Below are 27,406 nucleotides of genomic sequence, written 5' to 3'. Positions count from 1 at the left end.
CAGGCAGACACAGACTCAGAAGGAAAGGCAATAACAGTGAGCTTGAAAGATAAAGACAGACTGTACAGAGGAAAGAAACACAGACAGACACAGACAAAGACACACAGGCAACCGGAGTCAGACGAAAAAAGAGAAAAAGAAAGAAAAAAGAGAAAAAGACAGATTGGTATAAAGAAACACACACACACACACACACACACACACACACACACACACACACACACACACACACACACACACATGGGGAAAGGATACACAAACATCAACATAGTAAAGTGAGTCCAATACATTTAAATCACCCGGGCAGTATACGATTCAAGAGGAAGAGGAAGAGGAGGAGGAGGAGGAGGTACAGACGAAGCTAATGAAGCAGGAGTGAAACGTGTTCGAGATGATAATGTTTCACGGCTGGTTTGGTTCTCTCTCTCTCTCTCTCTCTCTCTCTCTCTCTCTCTCTCTCTCTCTCTCTCTCTCTCTCTCTCTCTCTCATTATCCTCACGTCCGAATTACTAAGTGAAATGTGGCTGTCTTTGTCCGTGGATTTTCAAAAAGTTATTACGCACCTTCTCTCTCTCTCTCTCTCTCTCTCTCTCTCTCTCTCTCTCTCTCTCTCTGTATCTATCTATCTATCTATCTTGCTTCGTACTCTGTTTTTTTCCCCTTTTTCCCCATTCCTGATTTTCTTCACCTTTTTCCTCTTTCTTTTTATCTCCCCCTCCTCTTCCTTACCCTCCCATCCCTCCCATTTCCCATCCATGTATTTCCTTTATCCAGCTGCCTCTCTCTTTATCTATCTATCTATCTATCTGTTTATGTATCTGTGTATGTGTCTATCTATTCCTCTCTCTCTCTTAGTCCTCAAAATTCATAACAATACTCATTCATTAATAAAAACAAACTTCCTCTCTCTCCTTCTCCATCTAATTAACGCGCTGCAAAGGACGAATTACTTCCACAAAGCCCGTGCCATTAGCAGCTCGTTATGTGATGAGCCCCGGCGGTCACAAGACAAAACGTTAAATGATTTTTCCAATTACTCGCTTGGTTAGTTAGGTGTGGCGGGTGGGACGAGATAAAAGTTGATTAAGGGGAGGGGTGGTGGTGGTGGTGGTGGTGAGGGTGGGGGGGGAGGTGTGAGAGTGGACGATGAAAATTGGAAGGTGATCGTGGTGGTGTTGGTGGTGTGATAGACAAAGAGATTAAAAGTGAAGGGTGGTGGTAGTGAGGGTGGTGGTGGTGGTGGTACTGGTGGTGGTGTTAGAGGTGGGGGGGGGTAAGAGAAAACGGGAGAGTGATGGTGATGGTGGTTGTGGTGCTGTGATATAGGAAAGAATGAAATATCTTTTTTTTTACAACAAAGGAGTCGGCACAAGGGCAACAAAAAGTGTAGGAAAAAAAGCCTGCTACTTGCTGCTCCCATAACAGAAGATAGTATAGAGTATCCAAAACACCTCGGTATAATTATGATACAGAAGTGAGTAAATCAATCTTCCAGATATATGTGTCAATACAATAAAGGGCAAATTCTTCAACTATTAGGCGTCAAGGTTCACATTATTTCACAAGGCATTTGGAGGAGTTTGGGGGATATCCAGGGGTAGTTTTATGGCCCTGGTGGTAGTGAGACCCTTCTTCTGTACCATGAACCCAAGAAACACACATTTGACAAGCTTTCGTAGGAGTTATAGGCATTTCCAGGGGTAGTTTTATGACACGAGTTGTAGTGTGACCCTTCTTCTGTACCATGAACCCAAGAAACGCACAGTTGACAAGCTTTCGTAGGAGTTATGGGCATTTCCAGGGATAGTGTTATGACCGTAATGGTAGTTTGACCCTTCCTCTGTACCGCGACCCTAAGAATACACTCATTAGAACACGACTGAGTCCACGTTCACATATTTCACAAGGCTTTCGTAAGAGCTATGGGCATTTCCAGGGGTAGTTTTATGACCCTGGTGGTAGTTTGACCCTTCCTCTGTACAACGACCCTAAAAGAACACTCAGTCGAACACAGTTGACCTCCTTTTCGGCCTTTGGAAATAGTTGATGTGAGAAGTGGAAGCGTAAAAAGAATACCAACCAAAGCGATGTAATAAAGCACGTGAATGAAGTGTGTCACCTTTTGCCTGAGTGAAAATATATATAAAATAGATGCTGACGTTTGTTACCGGGAAACACTCATATAAACGAGACTGACTTCAGTTTACAAGACCAAGAATCAAACAAGGACAGGATATGATCACACAAATAAAAACAGTAGTAGTAGTAGTAGTAGTAGTAACAATAGTAGTGATAGTAGTAGTAGGAGGAGGAGGAGTAAGTTGTCTTCTTCCTGTATGTTTCTTCTCCTGCTTTCTTCTTTCCTCCCTTTCTTCATTTTCTTCTTTTCACTTTCTTCTATTATTTCGTTCTTTCTTTCCTTTCTTCCATTTTCTTCATGGTGCTTCTACTTAATTATTTCACCCATATCTTTTTTTTCGTTTTCTTCTTTTCATTTTCTTCTATTTCATTCATTTCTTCCTCTCTTCATTCAATTTTCTTCTTCCTTCGTTTTCTTCTTCCTCTCACTTTCTTCTCCACTATTCTGCTTCCGCTCTTCATGCGTTTTTTTTTCTTCCTTGGCTTTTTTTCTTCCTTTGATATCTTCTACTTCCATTTTTTCTTTCCTATTTTAATTCACTTTTTTTCCTTTCATTTTCATCTGCTGTTTCATTATTTTCTTCCTTTGTTCACTTACTCATCCACATAAATTTTCAGCCACTTTTTTTTCTCCATTTATTAATATTCTCCGCATTACTTTGATCTCACTCTCGCATCAACAAAAGAAAGCAAGAACAAAATAGGTCGGCCTCCTTTTGATCATGATAGCGAGAGAGAGAGAGAGAGAGAGAGAGAGAGAGAGAGAGAGAGAGAGAGAGAGAGAGATACAGACAGACAGACAGACGGAAAGTACGTACGCAAAACAAAAATAGCCAACACGGACGCAGTTACTAAATATTTGTCGCCACGCAGAACAGAAATGAAAAATGAGTCAAGAGGATTCTAAATACGAACATGCAGAATGGAAAATTGAGTCAAAACAGAAAAATACCGCGCATGTCAACAAGTTCCCGGAATACACGAGGAGTGAGAGAGAGAGAGAGAGAGAGAGAGAGAGAAGTGACTTCACCTGTTTTTTCATTTACTTTTTCATATCTCGTTTTTTTTTCCCTCTCCGTGTTTGAGTCGGTTCGCGAATGTTTATTTTTTCCCCTCCGCTTGTTGCGGACTTTTTTTTCTCTCTTTTATTTTTTTGCTCTTTTTCAAATTGTGCGGTTGGGAAAATAGGAGAACAGGATTCTAGTGGTGTTGAAAGGTTGGGTAAAAACAGAGTGGAAGGGAGATATGGAGAGCGAGAGAGAGAGAGAGAGAGAGAGAGTTAATAAATGAAAAATGTGTCTATGAATGGCATGGAGGAGAGAGAGAGAGAGAGAGAGAGAGAGAGAGAGAAGGTGAAAAAATTCGGGAACAGGGGAAAGGGGAAAGAGTAGGAATCCATGATACGTGGAAACATAGAAGAGCTGGCAACAGAAAGTTTGTGTCCACAATTATAACGAGGCATTTTTTTTTTACTTACGGGCTATAAATGATTAATTCTTCAGGTTCATTAGTGACCTGCTGGAGAGATTAAAGCACTTGTTGTTCGTACGCGGCGCCGGAAAATTCAGTCCACTTCTGATGCAGCAAAACATTTTTCTCTTAACAACAGTGGTGGCAGCTAAGGGAAAAAAACAAACAAAAAAGACCCACTACAGGTGCTGCTCCAAATCAGAAAAAATATAGAGGCCAAAGGGGAGAACAACTTAAGATGGAGAGGTGTCTTGGTGGTCTCCCTTTTGAAAGAGTTCAATTAGTGGGCAGGAGCAGTAATTGTCAACGTGATTTTAAAAGAAGTTGGTCATACATCATCACGGCAGCCGCCATAAATATATTTCGCCTCCGTCAATAGGCCTCCCCTCTCTTCCTCCTTCTCTTCCTCCTCCTCCTCTATTGATTACTGTTTTTTTTCAATTACGAGACCTTTTCATTCCAATTTAGTACACTTTTCTCCTCCTCCTCCTCTATTGATTACTGTTTTTTTTCAATCACGAGACCTTTTCATTCCAATTTAGTACACTTTTCTCCTCCTCCTCCTCTATTGATTACTGGTTTTTTTCAATCACGAGACCTTTTCATTCCAATTTAGTACACTTTTCTCCTCCTCCTCCTCTATTGATTACTGTTTTTTTTCAATCACGAGACCTTTTCATTCCAATTTAGTACACTTTTCTCCTCCTCCTCCACTATTGATTACTGTTTTTTTCAATCACGAGACCTTTTCATTCCAATTTAATACACTTTTCTCCTCCTCCTCCACTATTGATTACTGTTTTTTTCAATCACGAGACCTTTTCATTCCAATTTAATACACTTTTCTCCTCCTCCTCCTCTATTGATTACTGTTTTTTTCAATCACGAGACCTTTTCATTCCAATTTAGTACACTTTTCTCCTCCTCCTCTATTGATTACTGTTTTTTTCAATCACGAGACCTTTTCATTCCAATTTAATACACTTTTCTCCTCCTCCTCCTCTATTGATTACTGTTTTTTTTCAATCACGAGACCTTTTCATTCCAATTTAGTACACTTTTCTCCTCCTCCCCGTCTTGTGTCCATGTACGTGCCCGAGACATTACGGGCGAGGGTCGTATAAGAGACCCTCAAAGTAAGCCTGCCGGCGCTATAGGCATCACCAATAAAAAAGGAAGGGTGGTGCATTAAATACTTCAGCGGGAAGGTTTTAACACTGCCGGATGAGTCTCTCTGTAAACTAAACAAAAAATGGTTACCAATTCAATGAAGCGATGCAAATGTAATCAGGATTTTCCTTTCCTCGAACAGTCGCCCCCAGTGGAAAAAAATTATGCAGTGTAACGAATGCGAAGCTTATCGACTTTTAACATCGACATAGACAGTTACTTCGTTGCAGCGCGAGGTAAATGGACGCTCTTGTAAATATGTACGAACAGAAAAGGCTTCTCTCTCTCTCTCTCTCTCTCTCTCTCTCTCTCTCTCTCTCTCTCTCTCTCTCTCTCTCTCTCTCTCTCTCTCTCTCTCTCCTAATATTCTCCTTAATTTTCTACTTTCCAATTAATCATCAACTCTTTATTCAGTTATCTATCTTTTACCTTTCCCTTTTACAAACCCAACCTTTCTCTCTCTCTCTCTCTCTCTCTCTCTCTCTCTCTCTCTCTCTCTCTCTCTCTCTCTCTCTCTCTCTCTCTCTCTCTCTCTCTCTCTCTCTCTCTCTCTCTCTCTCTCTCTCTCTCTCTCTCTCTCTCTCTCTCTCTCTCTCTCTCTCTCTCTCTCATACACCTGGCAACACGTGTTCATGGGTGCTTTAAAAGAAGGTCTGGCGTTCATGTAAGCCCTTCATCGCCTTATCTGGAAGATGTATTGAGTTCCTTCCAGAAGCAGACGTGATATGACCGCGACTTTTTCTCGTTCTCTCGTTCTGTTCTCTCTCTCTCTCTCTCTCTCTCTCTCTCTCTCTCTCTCTCTCTCTCTCTCTCTCTCTCTCTCTCTCTCTCTCTCTCTCTCTCTCTCTCTCTCTCTCTCTCTCTCTCTCTCTCTGTGTGTGTGTGTGGAGAGAGAGAGAGAGAGAGAGTGTGTGGAGAGAGTCTTGTCACTATTCACAGCTCGTCTCATAAAAAGAGCAAGGAAATATAGTTAATTAGCCGTCCAGAGCAGGTAAACACGTCAATAGCCCTCCTCCTCCCCCTCCTCCTCCTCCTCCTCCTCTACTTATTACTGTTTTTTCATTCCAATTTAGTACACTTTCCTCCTCCTTCCCCTCTTGTGTCCATGTACGTGCCCGTGACATTACTCTTGACAGTTTCTCTTTCTACCTTTTCAATGCAAGGGAAGGACTCCAAATGAATAATCTCTCTCTCTCTCTCTCTCTCTCTCTCTCTCTCTCTCTCTCTCTCTCTCTCTCTCTCTCTCTCTCTCTCTCTCTCTCTCTCTCTCTCTCTCTCTCTCTCGGTATATATATGGTACTTCGATTTTTTTTTTTTTTTACTTTTATGTTGGTATCTTCGTTTTTTTAGTGTGTATGTGTGTGTGTGTGTGTGTGTGTGTGTGTGTGTGTGTGTTCCAAGTAGACAATATTTAAAATACAAAAAATCTTTTTTCTTATTTTTTCATTACGTTTTATTTACATTTACTCACAAATGTCTTCTTCATTAATCTCAAACTGCCTCACTTCGTGGCTTCATCGATTGTTTTTGTTTTGTTTTTTCTACAGCGTTTTAATTTTCAGTTCTCGACAAATTAATCTTGCCAAAGCGCGTGTGGCGTTTTTTTTTTTTTTTTTTACTGTTTGTCATTTTTTCTTTCTATGCATTTTTCGTCCTTGACACAACTCTGATTTTATGCTTCCACGATACTTACTCTGTTTCGTGTGCTTTCCTTGTCTACTTTATTTGTTTTTGTTTTTTTACGTCATTTATCAGTTCTTCTGTCTATGCGTTTTCTGTCCTTAACACAACTCTGAATTTATGCTTCCATGATAATAACTCTAAGCCTTTATTTCGTGTGCTTTCTCTATTTTCGCAACGTTCAACAAGAGATTTTTTTTGCCCAATGCATATTATTATGTAGCTTATTGCTGTATTTATTCGTACTTGTATTGTTATCTTCTTAACACAAATATATTTCCAACTCACGATGATTGCTTTAGTCTTTCGAGTCGTTGACTTTCTGAACTTTCTTACAACGTTCAACAACCTATCTATATCAACATTAAATCATATAATTAAACCTACATCTAATTTCCATATATTGACATTAACTATCGACACTACACCTACATTCAGTCTCGCTCCTTTGTTTATTCTTCATTCCTTATCTTTTTTCTTTTTTCCTTGCACTGCCCTTTATTTTCCTTCATTCATTCTTTCGTTCTTTCTATCTCTATACCTGCTTCTGCTTCTAGGCTTTTCTCCTTTCTTTAACTATGGGCATCAAACTTACATTCAATTTCGCTCCTTCGTTCTATTCTTTCTTCCTTTCCTTTCTTCTTTTTCCTTACATTGCCCTTTATTTTCCTTCATTCATTCTTTCGTTCTTTCTATCTCTATATCTACTTCTGCTTCTAGGCTTTTCTCCTTTTTTCTCTCCAGGCTCTAGACGCACAATCTCCGTCCATTATATAGCCATTAAGCCTCCACGCACTTTCTTACTCATAAATGCAGTCAATGAAATAATTCCCCTTCCTTTGCCGTAAAAACTAAAAGCGTAAGACGTTAAGTAATGACAGTATTTCATGGATGAGGTGTTCGTTAGGGCTGGCTCCCTTCGCCGCGTGTCAGGTGGGGGCAGGTGAGGCAATTAACTAATCAAGGTAACAAGCTTTCTCCTACCTTCCTTCTTCCTCCCTTCCTTGAGCGAGCTGATTACATGACTGGCTCGTCTTCGTTTTATTTTTTTCCTTGGTTGCTTGCTTGCTGGCTACGTTTGTTCTTTTGGTCTTTTATTTTCATGTTGTTTATTCTTTTTTTCTTTCCTTTACTCTATCTTTCTCTTTTCCTTTTTTCATTCCTTTCTTTCTTTTTCTTTCTTTGCTTTATCCTTCTTTTATAGTTTTTTTTTCTTACTTCCTGTCTTTCTTTTTCTTCGAAACTTTGTTTCTTTTTTTTTTGTTTACTGGTTTGGTTGCTTGGTTGTTTTCCTTCTATTCTCTTCCTTTATTTATTTATTTGTCATTTCTTTCAATCTTTGTTCTTTGTTTCTTATTTCATTCCCTCCTTCCTCAACCGTACGAGGAACGACTCAAGCGACTCAATCTCTTTACATTGGAGAAAAGACGCCTAGGAGGGAATATGATTCAAGTCGTCAATTACCTGAAAAGTTCAATAACGTCAAATATTCCAAATTTTTTGAACTGCAAACCAACTCAAGAACTAGAAATAATGGTTTACCCATTCAGTCGAGTCGATATAACACAGACATCGCAAGGAGTTTCTTTTCAAACCGAGTCATCCGCCACTGGAACAATCTTCCCTCAGAAGTAGTAAATGCGAATACCATCAACTCCTTCAAATATAGAATCGACCGTCATTTCGCTGCGTCGGGAGTAAACTGAATAACGAGGTGCTTTCATCTGCTCCTCAATATCGAGGTGCTTTCATCTGCTCCTCAAGCCCCAAGTGGCGGTCGAGCAGATTAAATCACCAAAGCGGGCGACCTCGTAATGAGCCAATAGGCTTTCTGTTCCCTGCATTTCCATGTTTCCTTCGTACATTCCTTCCTTTGTTCTTTCCTTCCTTCCTTCCTTCCTTTCCCCATCCTTCACCCCTTTCATCTACCATCCCTTCCTCTTCCCTCCCACTATAACACACCCCTGCAAACCACATTACACCTGTCCTGCCCAATACCAACACGCCTGTCACCCTTTACCTCTCCCCTCTAACATCCTCCCTTCCTCTAACAATTCCCCCATACACCCAACGCCCACAAACATGCAAATCTCAACCCTCCCCTCAATGATTTCTGTCCCTATTCTGTTATACCGTTCTTCATTCCTTTCCTTCTTTCTTTTTTGCTTATTGGCTTGTTTTTTTCTTCCTCCTTTGTTTCCTTTTCTTCCTTCACTTTTTCTTTCTTTCTTTGGCTTTATTTTACATCCTTTCATTCTTTTTTTCTTGCTTATTGGCTTGTTTTTTCTTCTTCCTTTGTTTTCTTTTCTTCTTTCACTTTTTCTTTCTTTCTTTGGCTTTATTTTACTTCCTTTCCTTCTTCTTTTCTTGCTTATTGGCTTGTTTTTTCTTCTTCCTTTGTTTACTTTTTATTCCTTCACTTTTTCCATCTTTCTTTCGCTTTATTTTACTTCCTTTCATTCTTTTTTTCTTGCTTATTGGCTTGTTTTTTCTTCTTCATTTGTTTCTTTTTATTCCCTCACTTTTTCTTTCTTTCTTTCGCTTTATTTTACATCCTTCGTTTCTTCTACTTCGAATCTTTGTTTTTTTTGGTTGGTTCCCTTTCTTCCTCTTCTACCTGTCCGCGTATTCCCGATCTGTGTCACATTTTTGCACAGCTCTCCTCCGCCCCGCCCTTCTCGTGGTCTCCCGTTCTGTGTCACATTTTTGCACAGCTCTCCTCCGCCCCGCCCTTCTCGTGGTCTGACAGCCAATCACACAGTGGAGATGCGTGTAAGCTGCCAGGTTCCACTTCCCGCAAAATTCGTCAAGTTTATCTGTGTTTTCCATGCATAAATAGGTCGACGATACATAACTGTGTACTATGTGGATGTATTTTTTTTTTATATTATTCCTCATTTGTTTTTCGTCGACTCTGATTAAATTCAGTCATTGAAGAAATAGAACGGGCAGACTGGTGTGTTGACATCGTCACTTGATGTGTGTGTGTGTGTGTGTGTGTGTGTGTGAGAGAGAGAGAGAGAGAGAGAGAGAGAGAGAGAGAGAGAGAGAGAGAGAGAGAGAGAGAGAGAGAGAGAGAGAGAGAGAGATGAAGTTTTGTGGGAGCTATTTTCAGGTAGATGAAAACATTATCGTTAGCAAAATTTTGACATTTTGATTTATTGATGAAGGAGTTATTGGCAAGTCGGAGAACAGATTCGGCACGATTCTTGGCATAAATGTGAAGACCATTATTAGCAAAAGTTCTAAGGCTCCGGTACCTTCTGTGAGCTGCCTCAATCGTTGGTAGCACGCGAACAAGCGTGACTGAACCAGGGAGTTTTGCCACGAGGAATAAAGTACTTGGAATGTGTGGCTCCATCCCGATCTCACCTCCGTCACGCTCTGGGCACGCGTCTTAGACCTGGAAGCAATAATCTTTCCACAGGGAATGAGAGAGAAAATAAAAGTCAGGTCATCACACTGAGCTGAAGCATAATGGCAAGAGCATTCTAGTATCTTTCATTAAAATATAGTTTTAAAACCGGTGGTCGTTTAGACAACTCCTTACATAACGTTTCTTGTTCTGGGGTGCAATACGACCCCACTATCGCTGCCTAAGTTCTTTGTAAGAAAATATTCTGTTTTTTCATTTGAAATATAAGACAAGAAATGTAACCACACACATACATCGAAACACTCCCCACAGATGCGACACCCTTGAACAATTTGTTCCGTAGAAGTGACACCGTTCCATGGGAGGTGTTCCTCTGCATGGTGATTTTAGTCAGCTGGCGAGCCTTTCCCTTAGTGTGTTTGTGATGCTTCTTGACAGTCCTCAGTCACTGCTATCATCAATCAACGACAGTTACTGTTCAGCGGGTATTGAGAAATGCACCCGGAATGTACGTCAACTGTACGTACGTCGCTGAACATTTCAGTTTGATCTGTGTACTCGCCCGGTGCTCACAGAACATCGCCACCGCTCGGCTTGGCGCCTCTCTTGACACGACTTCTGCTGCGGGAGTTGGTGCCTTGATTTGTCTGTCCCTCGTAGAAATACCTTGTTTCGTATCTGAGCGAGACGTGGCTGCTGGAGTTGTGCTGGTGGTGCTGTGAGTGGCGGCTGTTTGTAGCTGCTATAACAATACGACTTCTCGGGTAGCTTTTTCTTCGGAATTTTCATAGATGACGCGTTCAGCGACACGAGGCTTTTTTAACTACTGGATCACCCCGCCTTACCCTCCAGGAGCCTTGGTAATGGATTTGTCTTGTTAGCATTGAACCACAAATGCACTCTCTCTCTCTCTCTCTCTCTCTCTCTCTCTCTCTCTCTCTCATCAAGGGATTATGTCAATACACCAGTCTGGCCGTTCTATTTCTTCACTGACAGCATTTTATTAAAGTCGATGAAATTCAAGTGAGAAATATCTGTAAAAATACGTCTACATGATATGTATTTATGTATCTTCGACCTATTTGTGCATGGAAAACACATATAAACATGACCAATTTTACGGGAAGTGGAACCTGGCATCCCATACGGGGTCCTGCTGTGTGATTGGCTGAAAGGCCTCGGGAAGGGCGGGGCGAAGAGGAACTGTGCAAGAATGTGACAACGGGAATACGCTACCTGTCCACCTAAATCCTACCCTTCTAATCGGTTGTTTGGACGTTGAATTACCTTACTACAGACACCTAATCCTTTTCTTAATAGTAACCCAATCCTTTAATTAGGTTGTGATCTCCTGTCCAACACTAATTCACCTGTAAACCTTCTCTTTTTTCTCTCTTCTTTCTTTCTATGGGTGGAGTAGCATTTTTGTTGTTGTTGCTGTTGTTATTTCAGGAATGTCTTTTGATTAATTTAAGGTTGTGAACATAAGAACATATGAACGTAGGAGTCTGCAAGAGGTCGGTAGGCCTGTACAAGGCAGCTCCTTTGAACCCTTGCTCCCGTGTATCTAACCCCACCTAATATCGCTGTCCATGAATTTATCTAATCTATTTTTGAATGTGACAATTGTATTGGCCTCACCACATGACTGCTAAGCCAATTCCACTCATCCACGAACCTGTTAGTAAACCAATTTTTGCCTATGTCCCTGTTGAATCTGAATTTATCCAGTTTAAACCCATTACTTCGTGTCCTACCCGGTTCTCTTACCAACAAAACCTTATGAATATCCCCCTTTTTAAAGCCCTTCATCCATTTATAAACCTCTATCATGTCTCCACGCACCCTTCGCCTTTCTAGAGAATGCAAGTTTAACTGTTTGAGTCTTTCCTCGTATGGCAAGTTTCTCAACCCCTGAATCATCTTACTCATCCTCCTCTGCACCGATTCTAACATTTTGATATCCATTCTATAGTAAGGTGACCAGAACTGAACCGCATAGTCAAGATGAGGTCTAACTAATGCTAAATATAGTTTGAGGAAGACTTTGGCGCTTGTGTTGCTTACGCTCCTCGAAATAAATCCCAGTACCCTATTTGCTCGATTTCTAGCTTGAATGCATTGTGCACTTGGACGGAGATCAGAGCTCACTAAGACCCCTAAATCTCTCTCGCACCCAGACCTGCTTATGAGAGTTTGAGTGGAAGAGTTTTGGTCCTTCCCTTTGAGTTCTCCATTAGCCCCTCCCTTTGTTCCCTCCATTTGTCCTTTCCCTCTGTACCTTCCCTTAATGAGATTCTCCACACTGTCCCACCACCTCTACACATGTCAATCTCTCCCTTCCTTCTCTTTCAGTTCCCTCCCTTGTTCCCTTCCTTGATGCCTTCCCTTAATGAGTTTCCCCAAGCCTGTCCTCAATTACATGACAAACCTTCCTCTTTGTCGCCTCCCTTAATGTGTCTCTCCCCACCTCCCCATCCCCCCATACGTGTCACTCTCTCCCTCCCTCCCGCAGGTGGTTCGGGAGCTGTGGGTGGTGGACGGGTGGCCTTACATGAAGCAGGTATGGGCCTTGTTCCACTGGTTGGCCATGTCCCACACCTGCTACAACCCGATCATCCTCTGCTGGATGAATACGAAGTTCAGGTGGGTATGGGTATGTAAAGGGGTTATTACACAGAGCAAATTTTCCGTGGATCTTCAGTCAAACCACGATTCCCGCTAGCGTGGTTCTCATTTGTTTCTTGTTATTGCTGATGGTGATGATGGTGAGTAATACCGCCGTCCTTCAAGGAACTCTACCGTAGCTTTGGAAGATCGTGGACACGTCAGAAAACCACGGAAATCTGAGAACAACGCCAGCGGAAATCGTGGTTTGACTGAAGATCCACGGAAAATTTGCCCCGCGTAATAGCCCCTTTAGTGTGTGCTTTTGAACCCGCGGCAATGACTTCAACTTCGTGTGTATCCTTTCTTGCTCTTGGGGTCTCGTATCCTTATATATCCTAGTGTATCTTTGCCCTTTTTCCTTCTTCCTTTCTTTTTTTCTCTCCTCTTTTTATTTTTTCTTCTTTCTTTCTCCTTATGATCTTGTGTAGCCTTTAAATCCTTCTCTTCAGGCATCTTCATCTCCTTGTGTATCCTTTCCCTCGTGGCAGCATATCCTTGTGAATCCTTCTTGTGGCATCTTCTTATCCTTGTGGATCTTTTCCCTCGTGGCCGCATATCCTTGTGAATCCTTCTTGTGGCATCTTCATATCCTTGTGAATCCTTTCCCTTGTGGCCGCATATCCTTGTGAATCCTTCTTGTGGCATCTCCATATCCTTGTGAATCCTTTCTCTTGTGGCATCTTTATATCCTTGTGAATCCTTTCCCTTGTGGCATCTCCATATCCTTGTGAATCCTTTCCCTCGTGGCCGCATATCCTTGTGAATCCTTTTCCCTGTGGCTGCATATCCTTGTGAATCATTCTCGTGGCATCTTTATATCCTTGTGAATCATTCTCGTGGCATCTTTATATCCTTGTGAATCTTTTCCCTTGTGGCCGCATATCCTTGTGAATCCTTTCCCTCGTGGCCTCATATCCTTGTGAATCCTTTTCCCTGTGGCCGCATATCCTTGTGAATCATTCTCGTGGCATCTTTATATCCTTGTGAATCTTTTCCCTCGTGGCCGCATATCCTTGTGAATCCTTTTCCTCGTGGCCGCATATCCTTGTGAATCCTTTCCCTCGTGGCCGCATATCCTTGTGAATCCTTTTCCTCGTGGCCGCATATCCTTGTGAATCCTTTCCCTCTTGGCCGCATATCACTGTGAATCCTTCTTGTGGCAGCTTCATCTCCTTGTGCATCCTTCCCCTCTTGGTCTCCTATCCTTGTGTATCCTCGCGCATCCTTCCCCACTTGGTCTCCTATCCTTGTGTATCCTCGCGCATCCTTCCCCCCTTGGTCTCCTATCCTTGTGTATCCTCGCGCATCCTTCCCCTCGCGCCCTCCTCACCTCCGCGTCTCCCCGCCAGGTCCGGCTTCTGCAGCATCGCCTACACGCTGCCGTGCTTGCGGCGGTGGGTGGACAGCTGGTTCTTCACGCCCGACGAGCCGGACCTGCTGAAGGCCACCACCACGCTGCCCTGCCCGCACTACCCTCGCGGCGCATCCAGCAGACTCGTCACCATCTCGCTCAAGGACGACACCATCATCTTCAAGAGCCGCAACATGAGCAAGAACCAGACCACGCCCTCTTACTCCTGCCGGCGGTTCCTGCAGATGCTGGAGGAGACGAGCAGCGAGTCCCCCTTATGAGGCATCGAGGGCGGGTCGCTCCTGCCCCTCCAGCCCCACCACCACCACCTGCTGAGCCTCACCCTGCCGCGGGGCGTGGTGGAGACGCACCTGTAGCACCGGCCGACAGGTGTGTGTGTGTGTGTGTGTGTGTGTGTGTGTGTATGTGGGGGGAGGGGGGGGGATGTGTGCTTGAGTCTGAGGAGATACGTGTGTGTGTGTGTGTGTGTGTGTGTGTGTGTGTGTGTGTCAAGGAAGGGAGAAAGGAGGTATGGAAGAGGAAATAAGCTGCAGGTCAGATCAGGTGTGTGATAGGATGAAGGACAGGTATTGCTGAACATATAATAAGAAATAAAAAAACGTGAAGAGTAAAGAAGTGAGGAAGAGGACATAAACAAACTAATGCCAAAGGTGAAAACAGGTAAAGCATTTGATGTAAAGGCTTGGCAGATAGAAAATTGTGTCAAAACTAAAAATAAATAAACACAAATAAAATAAATAAATAAATGTATAAACAAATAAATATATATAACAAAATATAATCGTCATGGGAAGAAGGTTTTTTTACGGAAATAATAAAAATACATAGAATAGGTTGGAAGAAAAATAAGGACACACAAAAAAAAGAAATTCATAACATACTGAGAGAGAGAGAGAGAGAGAGAGAGAGAGAGAGGGGGGCAGGACCCAATTTACTTCACCTCACCACCCCATTTTCCTCCCTAGCCAGTCTGCCAGTCAGTCGGATGGACACGGCCAGGCACCCACACACACACTCCAACGAACAAAGCTCCGAAGCCCTTGTGATCCGAAGCTTCGAACCGTGCGTGTGCGAGCCTCGAGCGACTCAGGAGACCCTTGCGAGGCGAGCCCGGGTCTCGAGACAGTGACTCGTGAGTGTGTCTGAGCCAGCGACCCGAACCCTTAGAAACATTTCCCCCGCTCGGTCAAGCTCAAATGAAACTGAAACAACGAGGGGCTGAAAAATGGTGAGTGTTTCGATAAAGAGCCGAAGGAAACGAATAGACGTGACTGCCTCGTACTCGCAAAAAAAAGAAAATAGGAAAAAAAAAGCGAAAATGCAAAAAAAAAAAAGTGTTTGGAACATTTGCGAACGAGGATATATGAGAATTAGATGCATAAATGAGAAGAGAGGTGACTTGTACTATACCTGAAAGACAAAAGACAAAAAAAAAAAGGAACACAACATTTTCAAACATGAGCAAGAAGGAACGTGAAAATTATAACGTTGACGGAAAAAGATAATAGAAAATATAAAGAAAAGACAGACTATTCTCACACACACTATGAAAACCACGAGTATGATGACGTTTTGGGAAGGAGAAGTGAGAAAGTGCAATGTATAGTTACTGCCAAAAAGTAATTAAATGAAAAAGGCGATGACTTGTATTATATATACCTGAAGACAGAAAGAAAAAGAAAAGAAAAACAAAAGGAAGTCAATATTTTCACACACAAATGAAAAAAAAATTACAACGTTGAGGAAATTAAGTGAGGAAATGTAAGAAAAAAAAACATTGCCAAAAAGTTACTTAAATGAGAAAAACGAAAAAAAAAAGAAGGAAAAAGAAGCGTCAATTTTTTCACAAGTTAGTAAAAAATAAAAAAACGTGAGGATTATGAGGTTGAGGAAATAAGAAAGGAAGAAGTGCACACAAAATATTACAACCATAGAGTTAACAGAAAGAACCGGTGACTTGCACTATACATGAACAAGACGTGCCACAAACTTCAAAACAAGAGAAATGAAACAAAATATAAAGGAAACGGGATCAATATTAAACAGTTTCACTCAGTGCTTCCCTTAACACGGAAAGCGACCCCCCCCCCCCCAAAAAAAAAAAAAAAAAAAACGTGAACGGACACAAGTAAAAGATTAAGCAAAATAAAATGAAATAAACAGTAACTGGTTTAAAAAAAATGTGTTCAATGTAATATAATAATGATAAAAAATAATTAATGATAAACCTAAAAGAACTATGTATGAATGTGGATGTATTTTTCATTACTACTACTACTACTACTATTACTGCTACTACTACTACTACTACTACTGCTACTGCTACTATGTTCTTCTACTATAGTCCGTTTCATTCCGTCTGTCCACTCGCGCATGTAGATGTGGCACCTGTACATTGTGAGTTCGTGATTGCGTGAAGATCAACTTTATATTTTCAGTGATATATTTAAATGTTTGTGTATACAAAAAAAAACTCAAGCCATCGTATATGAACCGCACACAGAAGATTTTCATCGATAATTACCATACAAGCACACGAAGGAACAACTTGTTTATCAAACAGTATAGTCTGATCATACTCGAATGATCTATAGCCTTTCAGATACTCATATTTCATCTCATTCAGGTACAGGCTACATAAATCAAGTGACATACGACTCTGCAAGTGTCTATACATAAGGAATTTTGACGTGTTGCATGTAAATAACATGGGTAGCCTAATATTCGAAATAGCCTAGCATCGCATTCAACAGTTATACTCTTTCATGTTATTTATGTTATTAATCGTTATTTACATGCAGTAAATTATTAAGATACCCTTTATTTGCACTTGCAGAGCCAGATGTCTTTTAATATACCTGAAATGAGCTATCAATCAAAGAATTTGAAAAACCACAGATCGTTCGAGCATGATGTGACTATGTTATTTGATACAAGCTTGTCTTTTCGCGTGCTTGTATGTAAGATTATCGATGCAAACGACACAGTTGTTTTTTGTATACATATATATTCAAATATATTACTGAAAAATAAGCTTAAATGTCTATCACTACAGTTGATTTTCACGCATACACGAACCAGAAATGCGCAGGTGCCACATCCACCAAAATTTCCGCTTTGTTGATGGACAGACGGAATGAAAGACAATACTTCTACTTATCGTCATTATTATTGGAACTTCATTGTAAATTCATAACACTTACTACTTTTACGTGTATATCTCCTTTCCTCTTTCATCGTGGGTGTTGTTGTTGTTGTTGCTGCTGTTGTTGTTGCCAGTACCTGTTCTTACCTGTCAAAAAAAAGAGGAACACCTTTGGTCATCGTCATCCTCATCAAGTCATTATTACTGTGTACAAAATACTAACATGATAAAAAATGTATAGATAAAACGTATCGCAAATTTTTGTCAAGATGCTGGGCGGTGATATGTAGGATTGAAGTGTGTGTGTGTGTATGTGTGTGTGTGTATGTGTGTGTGTGTGTGTGTGTGTGTGTGTGTGTGTGTGTGTGTGTGTGTGTGTGTGTGTGTGTGTGTGTGTGTTCTGCTGTAATCAAACATTTATCAAAATCAAAATGATTTTCAAACTATCTAAGAAGAAGAAGAACAAAAAAAAAGACTAAAAGATCAAAAACGAGAACAAGAACAAAAAAACAAGAACAAGAACAAAAAAACAAGAACAAGAAGAAAAAAAATAGACCTAAAAAAAAAGAGAAAGAAAACAGAAAAAAAAACTGAGGAGGAAGAAAAAAAATAAACACCTAAAAAAACACCCTAACATTCAATCCATCAATTTATCTATCAATCCATCCATCTATCCTTCCATCTATTAACCAACCAACCTACCTACCTACCTAACTAACTAATTAAATACCTCTCCATCCCGCGCCTCAAGTTCCCTCGTACCAACTTCACCCACGGCACAAGCGGTTTCCAACTTCCCGGTTGGCGCCTATCTTAAAGTACTCCACCATTGACTGTGTTCTAGTTAACCCGCAACTCTAGATCACAAAGGAAACGGAAGATGGAGGAAAGGAAGGAAGGAAGGAAAAGTTGGAAAGTTTCGTTTAGTTGGCGCAACATCTGTGGTCATATGCCGGAGAGAGACAGGAGGGGAAGGAATTACAGGAGAAGGGAACAGATCCCAGGAGACGGGACACAACCCCCGATTAATACCTGGTACCCATTCACTGCTGGGTGGACAGGGGTGTAGGGTATCGAAAAAGGGAGGAGGAGAAGGGAGGATGGTAAGGAGTGGGGAAGGGAGGAAGGGAGAGAGAGACGGAGGGAGGGAAGGTGAAAGAGGAAAGGAGAGGGAGGAAAGTAGAGGGAGGAAGGAAGGGACAGAGGGAGGGTATGAAGGAGAAAGGAAAACTTGGAAGGGAGGAACTTGCAAAGGTAATATTAAGATGAATCGATGGAAGGAAGGAAGGAAGGAAGAAAGGAAGGAAGGTAGATACGAGAAGTGAAGGAAAGACAAGAAAGAAGAAACGAAGGGAAGAAGAATGAAGGAGAGTAAAAGGAGAAGAAAAACCGGAGAGAAAAGGAAGAAGGAGGTAAAGGAGAAAAAATGATTACAGAAAAGAAAGAAAAAAATAAAAGAAGAAAAAGAAAAATAGCATGAGACTAACAAAATAAAAAAGAGAGAAAAGAAGAAGAAGAGGAAAAAAGAGAGGAGGACATGAATATAAGAAGAGGAAGGGACCAAGAGGAGGAGGAGGAGGAAGTGTGTGTGTGTGGACTGAATACTGAAACACACACACACACACACACACACACACACACACACACACACACACACACACACACACACACACACACCGAAGAGAAAAGACCAAAAAAATGAAGAAAGGAAAACAGGAAGGAAAGAAAGAAAAATTAATAGAAAGAAAAGAGAAATAAAAAATAAAAAGAAAGGAAAAATGAGAAAGAAAACACACACACACACACACACACACACACACACACACACACACACACACACACACACACACACTTCCGAGGTGAAAATTCAAATACAAAACAAGGAAATTACAATCTTCAAACGAAACTAAATATAAATACTAATAAAAAAAGAAGGAATCAGGTTAAATAAATAAAGGATAAAACATAAAGGAATCAAAACAGTAAATCTCCTTCGATGTAATTACTGCTTTGAGGTTTATTTCTCTCTTTTTCCTTCTTATTTTTGTGTGTTGAGAAAGCGATTACGAACAAAATGAGTGCGTGTTAGTTTTAAAAGATTTATCTGTATTTTTTTTTTCCCTTTTCCTAACTTCCCCATTTCTTTTTTGTCCATTTGAGAATATTTACTAATCTATCTATTTATCTATCTATATCTTATGCCATATCTCTTGAATATTACACACTTGTTACCAAATGTACCTCCAATATTGTTTTTGTTTTTTTTTGCTTTTCCTAGTAACTTTTCTATTTCCTTTTTGTCCATTTGAGAACACATATTTATCTATCTATTTATCTATTGATCAATCGCTCTAACTTTTAAAAAATATTCACATACCTACATGTTGCTTAATATACCTCGATTTTATTCATCTCTTTTTCCTTCCTCTAACTTTCCTATTTCCTTCGTGTTCATTTGAGAATGCATATTTATCTATCTATTTATCTATTGATCGTCCGCTCTAACTTTTAAAAATTATACACATACATGCTGATAAACAAACCTCGATTATATTCATCTCTTTTTCCTTCCTCAAACTTTCCTCTTTCCTTCTTGTTCACTAGAGAATATATATTTACTCTTTGGCTTACTCCATGCACTCATACATCTTCCTTCTAAGTTTTGTCTCTTAATCAGTGTCTTAGTCTATGTCTGTTCTCTACATTATTATCGGTCAATCTATCTCTTTCTTCTTACTTTCTATATCATGCATTAATGAATCTAACTGTTTACCTATCTTCTATTATGTATATTTTTTCCTCTCTCAGCCTTTGTCTATTAGCCTTTACTTTTTCATCTCAACCTCAATTTTAACCTTTCTTTTTATTTCCTATATAACTTATTAATCTAACTGCTTATCTATCTGCCTTTATTTATTAGTTTCTTTACCTTTTTATCTATATATCACGTAATAACCAATCTAAGGCCGCGGCCACACAAGGAGCGAGAAAGCGAGCGATAGCGAGAAACTTTAATACATTATAAGCAACGGAGGTGGCCACATTGGCAGCGAGCAGGTAATGGCGAGAAAGCGAGCTGGTACGCAAGAAAGCGAGCTGGTAGGCGAGAAAGCGAGAAGAGTTGACAATTAACTTTTCTCGTGCGAGATTGTTCAGTGAGGAGTGACATCACAGACATGCTTCTATATTATTTGCCGTAACTCAACTCATACACAAGATAGGACATTTTGGTTAACACCGTTAAACGCAGCAGTGAATGCAAAACTCGAATATGTTTGTGAAAACACAATAAAACAGGAACTAAATAAATAGTGATGAGTTGAAGTTCAATAATCACTCCGTAATGTTTATAACACATTTTACATATAGCTACCATTTGCAGCGGCTATGAAATGAGTACTAAAATAAACAATTCCATCTTATAGTGAAAAGCCTCCTGAACACGATGGTGTATACAGATTTTTCATAAAACGAAAAATAAGCGAAGCACGGAGCTATTTATAAAACATTTCACCTCATCCCTCGTTTGCGCCGACGCGCCGGCTATACTGCTACACTAGTCTGCGGGCCTCGTTGCCATGACAACCCTTGCCTCGCCTCGCTTTTCGTGTGACAACAGAAACTCGCCTTGCCGCTCTCGCTAGCTTTCTCGCTTTCTGTGTGGCCACGGCCTAAGTCATTTATCTTCCCTGGTCGGTCTATGCTTATAACATATTCCATCACTTGTCAGTCTACTAACACTTTTTTTTCCCACCTTAATAACACGTATTTAGGTACCTGCATCTCCTCCCTCCACTAATGTGTCTAATTACCTGCTCATCACCCGGGTGTTACCTACCTTTGTCTCATTAACCGCTCATCAACATGGAGATTACCTGCTGCACATATCATTACCTGTACCCCCCTCGTGCTCCAAGGAATACATCTCCTCTTTCTCGTACTACATCTTGCTTGCTGACCCCTTGAATTGCTTCCTCTTCCCCTCGTCCATTATAATACTTCTAATTATTCTTCTGTTTTATTTTTTCTCAATCACGTTTTCTACTTATACATTTAAACTTCATCCATCCATTTATACATTTCCCTCGTGCTCCAAGGCCTGTCTCCACTTCCTCGTACTCCATCTTGCTTGCTAACCTCTTGAATTGCTTACTGTTCCCCTAATTCATAATAAAACTTCTACCTCTTCTCTTCTACATATTCTCTCCCCCCTCGTGCTCCAAGGACTGTCTCTACTTCCTCGTACTCCATCTTGCTTGCTAACCTCCTGAATTGCTTACTGTTCCCCTAATTCATAATAAAACTTCTACCCCTTCTACATATTCTCTCCCCCCTCGCGCTCCAAGGACTGTCTCTACTTTCACGTACCCATCTTGGCCGCTAAACTCTTGAATTGCTTACGTTTCCCTAATTCATGATAAAACCTCAAACTATTCTTCTTTTCTACATATCATTACCTCTCCTCCCTCGTTCTCCAAGGACTGTCTCCACTTTCTCGTACCTATCTTGGCCGCTAACCTCTTGAATTGCTTACTGTTCCCCTAATTCATGACAAAACTTTTAACTATTCTTTTCTACTACATATCATTACCTCTCCCCCTCGCGCTACAAGGACCATATCTCCACTTTCTCGTACTTGCTCACCTGTCACATTTATCTTCAATCGGCCATTACCTTCACCTGACATCCCTCTAATTAATCATTTACCTTTCATAATTACCTGAGCTACATTCCCATAGGTACCTGCCCTAAAAATGTATCGGCATCTACTGACATTCATAGTCATATTCGCCTGTTACTTTAATCTTCAATCGGCCATTACCTTTCCCGGTCACGCCTCTAATTAATAGTCTACGTTTCATAATTACCTGAGGTACACTACCCCAACTACTTGTCCTAATAATGTATCCGCATCTACTTTTTATTCATGGTCATATCCACCTCTCCATCTCCAATCGGCCATTCCCTTTACCTGTCACGCCTCTAATTAATATTTTACCTCTCATAATTACCTGCGCTATATTTCCCTAACTACCAGGTCTAATAATTGTTCTGCGTCTACTTAATATTCATGGTCACACCCGCCTGTCCCTTCATCTCCAATCGCCCATTACCTTTACCTGTCACGCCTCTAATTAATCATCTACCTTTCACTGATTACCTGTGAACTCACCTGTAAATTACCTGTCCCTCTCCCTTCGCCCCGTGCGTCATGATAAACCACTGGGATGACTTATACGCGATTCTTCCATACTTATATACGTAAATAAATACATATATACATACATATATACGAACAGGCAAAAGGAGACACCTACAGAGAAATGCGTACAGGGAGACAGAAGACACATATACACATACATACATACAGCCAAACACACAAACATACAGACATACAGGGAAAGATAGAAACAGGCAGACAGGAAACAATTAGCATACATATATACCCAAACACACACACTTACACACGGCCTCCCCCCCATCCCTCCCCTCCCCCCCACGCACACGCACAACCTACCCCTGCCATCTCTACACATACATACACACACACACACGAACACAGGATTATTTATACGTATTCAACTAGTTTTAAGGATTCGTCTCGCGCTGATGTGTTGTATGACAAGCCGGATGGAATAATACATGTTATTTTTGCATAGAAACGACCTTTTAATCACCTTTGTATGAGAGAGAGAGAGAGAGAGAGAGAGAGAGAGAGAGAGAGAGAGAGAGAGAGAGAGAGAGAGAGAGAGAGAGAGAGAACTGAAAATAAGTGATGAATAGCAATGAAAGAGTGAGAGAACAGCGCCCTTTTTTTTATATGAGAGAGCGTGAGAGAAATGGCAGTCAGTAAAAAAAAAAAATGTATATAAATAAAAATTAATGGATGAAAAAACAACAGAAATATGGAAAGAAGAACAGTCACGTGAGAAAGAAAAAAAAAAGGGAGAAAGAAAGAAGGAATTGAGACAAAATGAAAAAAAAAGTTTCAATAAAAAAATGAAAAAATGAATATTAAAAAAATGGAAGGAGAAAAAGATACCTACACAACCAACCAACCAAACAAATAAACAAATAAAAACAACCAAAAAAAGCCACCTGTCTTACCTGTATATTCGGCAAGGCCCCCAAAAATGCATATGGAGAGAGATAAAAAATTGCATCACAGTAGAATTAATAAAAATATCCGCACTCGGTATATTTTCCGGACCTCAAAAAATGTTCCTATTGTCCACGGAAGGAATGATAAAATAAAATATGCTGCTGCCGGCCATGGAAAGTTAACGATTTAAAAACGAACTCTACGGGTCAGAAAAAAATGTATATGTGTACTGTCATGGGGTTAAAATAGATAGAAACCTTGGGCGAACATAAATAATAATAATGAAAAAAATGAAGGATAGATTAAATTTAGTCTAATGAAGAGGAAATCCATTGTCCAGAAAAAAAATATATATATACGTACTGTCATGGAGTGAAAATAAATGTAAACCTTGGGCGAACGTAAATAATAATAATGAAAAAAATGAAGGATAGATTAAATTTAGTCTAATGAAGAGGAAATCCATTGGCCAGAAAAAAAATATATATGTACTGCCATGGGATTAAAATAAATGTAAACCTTGGGCAAACATAAAAAATAATAATGAAAAAAAATGTAGAATAGATTAAATTTAGACTAATGAAGACGAAATCCATTGGCCAGGAAAGATACATACACGTACTGTGATGGAGTTCAAATATGGATTACATTACTTTATTTTCCTTTATTTAATTTATCTTTCCTTCATTCCTCTAATTTTTCTATCCACCATTCTTCTTTCGATTATTCTTTCTCCAATACTAATTAAGTTCTATATAGGAAAACAGGAGCTGGTAAGGCGAATTGTAGGGTACATTAAAGGTGAGAAAAAAGGGGAGGAGAAAAGTTTGGATAAATTAATAGCTGTATAAAAAAGGAAAATAAAAAAGTTGAATTAATAGGTCAGAGGATTACACAAGGGAAAGAGAAGCTGGAAAGGTGAGTTTTGAGGTAAATTAAAGGAAAGAGAAAGGTAAGGAGAAAAGTAGTAGTTGTGTAGTAGTTGTGTGACTTGAGGAAAAAAAAGAATAATAAAAAAGGTTGAATTATTAATAAGTCAGATTACACAAGAGAAAGGGAAGCTAGTAAGGTGAGTTTTGAGGTTAATTAAAGGAAAGGGAAAGGTAAAAAAAAAAACATGATTAATTGATGGGTGACTTACTTGATTAAATACGGAAAGACAAGGTTGAATTATTAATAACTTAGAAGATTACACATGGGACAGAGAAGCTGGTAAGGTGAGTTGTGAGGTTAATTAAAGGAAAGAGAAAGGTAAGTAGAAAAAAAAATGATTAATTGATGGGTGACTTCCTTGATCAAATACGGAAAGACAAGATTGGATTATTAATAAGTTAGAAAATTACACATGGGACAGAGAAGCTGGTAAGATGAGTGGTGAGGTTAATTAAAGGAAAGAGAAAGGTAAGTAGGAAAAAAATTGATTTATTGATGGGTGACTTCCTTGATCAAATACGGAAAGACAAGGTTGAATTATTGATGTCAGAAGATCGTATAAGAAAAAATAATAATGGTAAGAGGATCTGTCGTGTAAATTACAGGTAAGAGGAAGATGAAAGCCCAGGATAAATATATATGATTGTGACCTGGGTGAAAAAGGGAAATAAAAAGAATTAACTAAATAATAAGTCTAGGGATTGTATAGAAAAACAAAAGCTGATAAGACGAATTCTGGGTGGAAAGTGAAGGTAAGAAAAGGTAAGGAGAAAGGTAAGGATAAATTTATAGGTGTGACGATTTTTTTTATTTTTTTACAGCAAAGGAGACACTTCAAGGGCATAAAAAAATAATGAAAAAAAAAGCCCGCTACTTACTGCTCCTAAAAAGAGTGCAGAGGAGGGGCGAAAAGAGTTCAATTTCGGGAGGAGAGTGAAAAAGGAAAATATAAAAAGGATTGCAGAAGAAAAATAAAGGCTGGTTAGGTGAATTGTGAGGCAAATTAAAGGTAAGAGAAAGGTAATGAGAAGAATCAAGGTAAGTTGTGTAAATCTTAAGTTGCGTAAAATTAAGTTGAGAATATATAAGAAAAATAAAAATAAAAACGGTTGAAAAAGATTACATAAAAAAAGAGATAAAATGGATAAGGGGAGTCCCCGCATCGCAAAATGAAAATATAATGGAAGAATAAAAAAAAAAATGATAAATAATGGATAAACATCGAAAAAAATTATAAATGCTGGACAAATACTGCAAAAAATGGATTAATAATGGAATGGATAATGCAAAATAGTTGATAAATAAAAATAAAATCGATAAATAATGATTAAATAATGAATAAAAAAGAAAAATAAATAAATAATGGATAAATAACAAATAAAAAAGAAAAAGAAATAAATAATGGATAAATAACAAATAAAAAAGAAAAATAAATAAATAATGGATAAATAATGAGTAAATAATGAATAAAAAAAATAATGAATAAATAATGGATAGATAATGAATAAAAAAGAAAAATAAATAAATAATGGATAAATAATGGATATATTACGAATAAAAAATAAAAATAGATAAATAATGGATAAATAATGGATAAATTACGAATAAAAAAGAAAAAAAAATAATGGATAGAAAACTATAAAATTAATAAAAGACGGATAAAAGAAGAACAAAATATATAAATAAGGGAAACACAGAGAAAATGAATGGATAAAAAAGAAAAAATGGATAAAAATGGATAAAGGTTAAATAATGGATAAACAGTGCAAAAAAATAAATAAATTGGATAAATACCTAATGGATAAATAAATATAAAATGGATGAGGTGAGTTTCCCGCATTGTAAAATATCTATAGAGTCCACGGAGGGAATAAAATATAAATGTGTAGCATATTTCTAGTCCCGTAGAGGAAAAAAAAAGGGTTTATTAATTACCAACACGGTCTGCGGGGCCCCAAAAAAGTATATATATTAACCCAGAAAAAACGAGGCTCAAATAATACTGAAAAAGAGAAAAAAGTAAAATATGTCCAAAATCTGAAGAAAAAAATATCAAGGAAAGAAATTACAAAAAAAAGAAGAAGAAAAAACAAATAGAAAGTAGGATATATATATTAACCCAGGAAAAATGAAAGTCTGAAATAATGCCGGAGAAAAAAAGTCAAATGTAGTGACCAAATTTAAAACAAAATATCAAGGAGAGAAATTACTAAAAAGGAAAAAAAAAACGAAAAAGAAAGTATAAATATTAACCCAGCAAAACCGCAAGGCTCGAAAAATATTGAAAAAAAGAAAAGAAGTAAAATATGACCAAAATTTGAAAAAAATATCAAGGAAAGAAATTACAAAAAAGAAGAAAAAATAACGAAAAAGAAAGTATATATTTTAACCCAGAAAAAAACGAAAGGCTTAAAAAATACTAAAAAGAAAAGGAAAAAAGTAAAATGTTGTGACCAAAATCTGAAAAAAACATTAAGGAAAGAAATTATTAAAAAAAGAGAAGGAAAAAAACGATAAAGATAGTATAAATATTAACTCAGAATAAAACGCAAGCCTCAAAAAATATTGAAAAAAGAGAAAAAAAAGCAAAATATGACCAAAATAAAAAGGGAAATAGAAAAACTAAGAAGGAAAATCCAGAAAAGAAAAAATAACTGAAGAGGAAAGAAGGAAACGACGAAGGAAATAAAGAAAAGCAACGAAGGATTGAGAGGAAAAATCAAAAGAGGAAAATTACAGTAACTAAAAAGGAAAAGAACTAAGAAAAAAATAAAGAAAAACATGAAAGGAAAGAGAAGAGGATAAACTACTAAAAAGAAAGAAAAGAACGAAGATAAAAATGAAAAACTAGCCAAAAAAAGGAGAAAAAAAAACAGTTTCATGAGGAGAAATAATAAAGTGGAAAACACAAATAAAATAAGCAAAATAAGAAGAGAGAATAAAAACATATGAAAGAAAGGAAATATAGTGCAAAGAGAGGAAGAAAAAGTGTAAAAGAGAAAAGGAAAGCCAAAAGAAGAAGAATTACAGTAAAAACAAGAATAAATGAAGCAGAATAAGAAGAACAGAAACATGAACAGAAAGAGGAGATGAAATACAAGGATAATGATGCTATTAATATAACCCCCCAAACAAAGGACAGGGAATAGAGGAGGGGAAAGAAGGAAAAGTTTTAACAAGCATCATAAGTTCAGAGCAAAAAGTTAAGGTGAAGGAGAAGAGGGAAAAATAATACCTGAGTGACAGGGAAAAGGGGAAAAATGGAGGAAAAAGGAAAAAATGAAAAATAAATGAAAAACGAGGAAAAAAAGATGAGAAAAAAAAAGATGCAGAAGAAAAAGGAGACAG

The 27,406-nt window shown here is 38.8% G+C and overlaps 1 protein-coding gene and 1 long non-coding RNA gene across 5 annotated transcripts in view; one reads left to right on the top strand and one right to left on the bottom strand.

Annotated features, from left to right (window-relative positions):
- Positions 1-12,481, top strand: part of LOC127000771 (RYamide receptor-like) — a 152,778-nt gene extending 140,297 nt beyond the window's left edge. For all 3 annotated transcript variants that reach the window (XM_050864809.1, XM_050864807.1, XM_050864806.1), the window contains exon 5: positions 12,351-12,481. The gene's annotated coding sequence lies outside the window, so the exon portion shown is untranslated. The remainder of the gene's footprint in view (positions 1-12,350) is intronic.
- A 4,839-nt stretch (positions 12,482-17,320) lies between these two features.
- On the bottom strand, positions 17,321-22,709 carry LOC127000772 (uncharacterized). 2 transcript variants are annotated; one of them, XR_007754498.1, is made up of 3 exons: positions 21,333-22,689; positions 19,566-21,210; positions 17,321-19,419 (listed from the first exon to the last, which is right to left on the bottom strand). It is a non-coding gene; the product is annotated as an uncharacterized LOC127000772 (long non-coding RNA). The 2 variants fall into 2 exon arrangements; XR_007754497.1 differs by having other exon boundaries at positions 17,321-21,210; positions 21,333-22,709.
- Between the last annotated feature and the right edge of the window lie 4,697 nt (positions 22,710-27,406).

Source organism: Eriocheir sinensis, chromosome 19 (genome assembly GCF_024679095.1).
Source record: "Eriocheir sinensis breed Jianghai 21 chromosome 19, ASM2467909v1, whole genome shotgun sequence".
Lineage (NCBI taxonomy): Eukaryota > Metazoa > Arthropoda > Malacostraca > Decapoda > Varunidae > Eriocheir > Eriocheir sinensis.
Note: the sequence above shows the minus strand (reverse complement) of the source record. Positions and strands in the feature narration are given on the sequence as shown.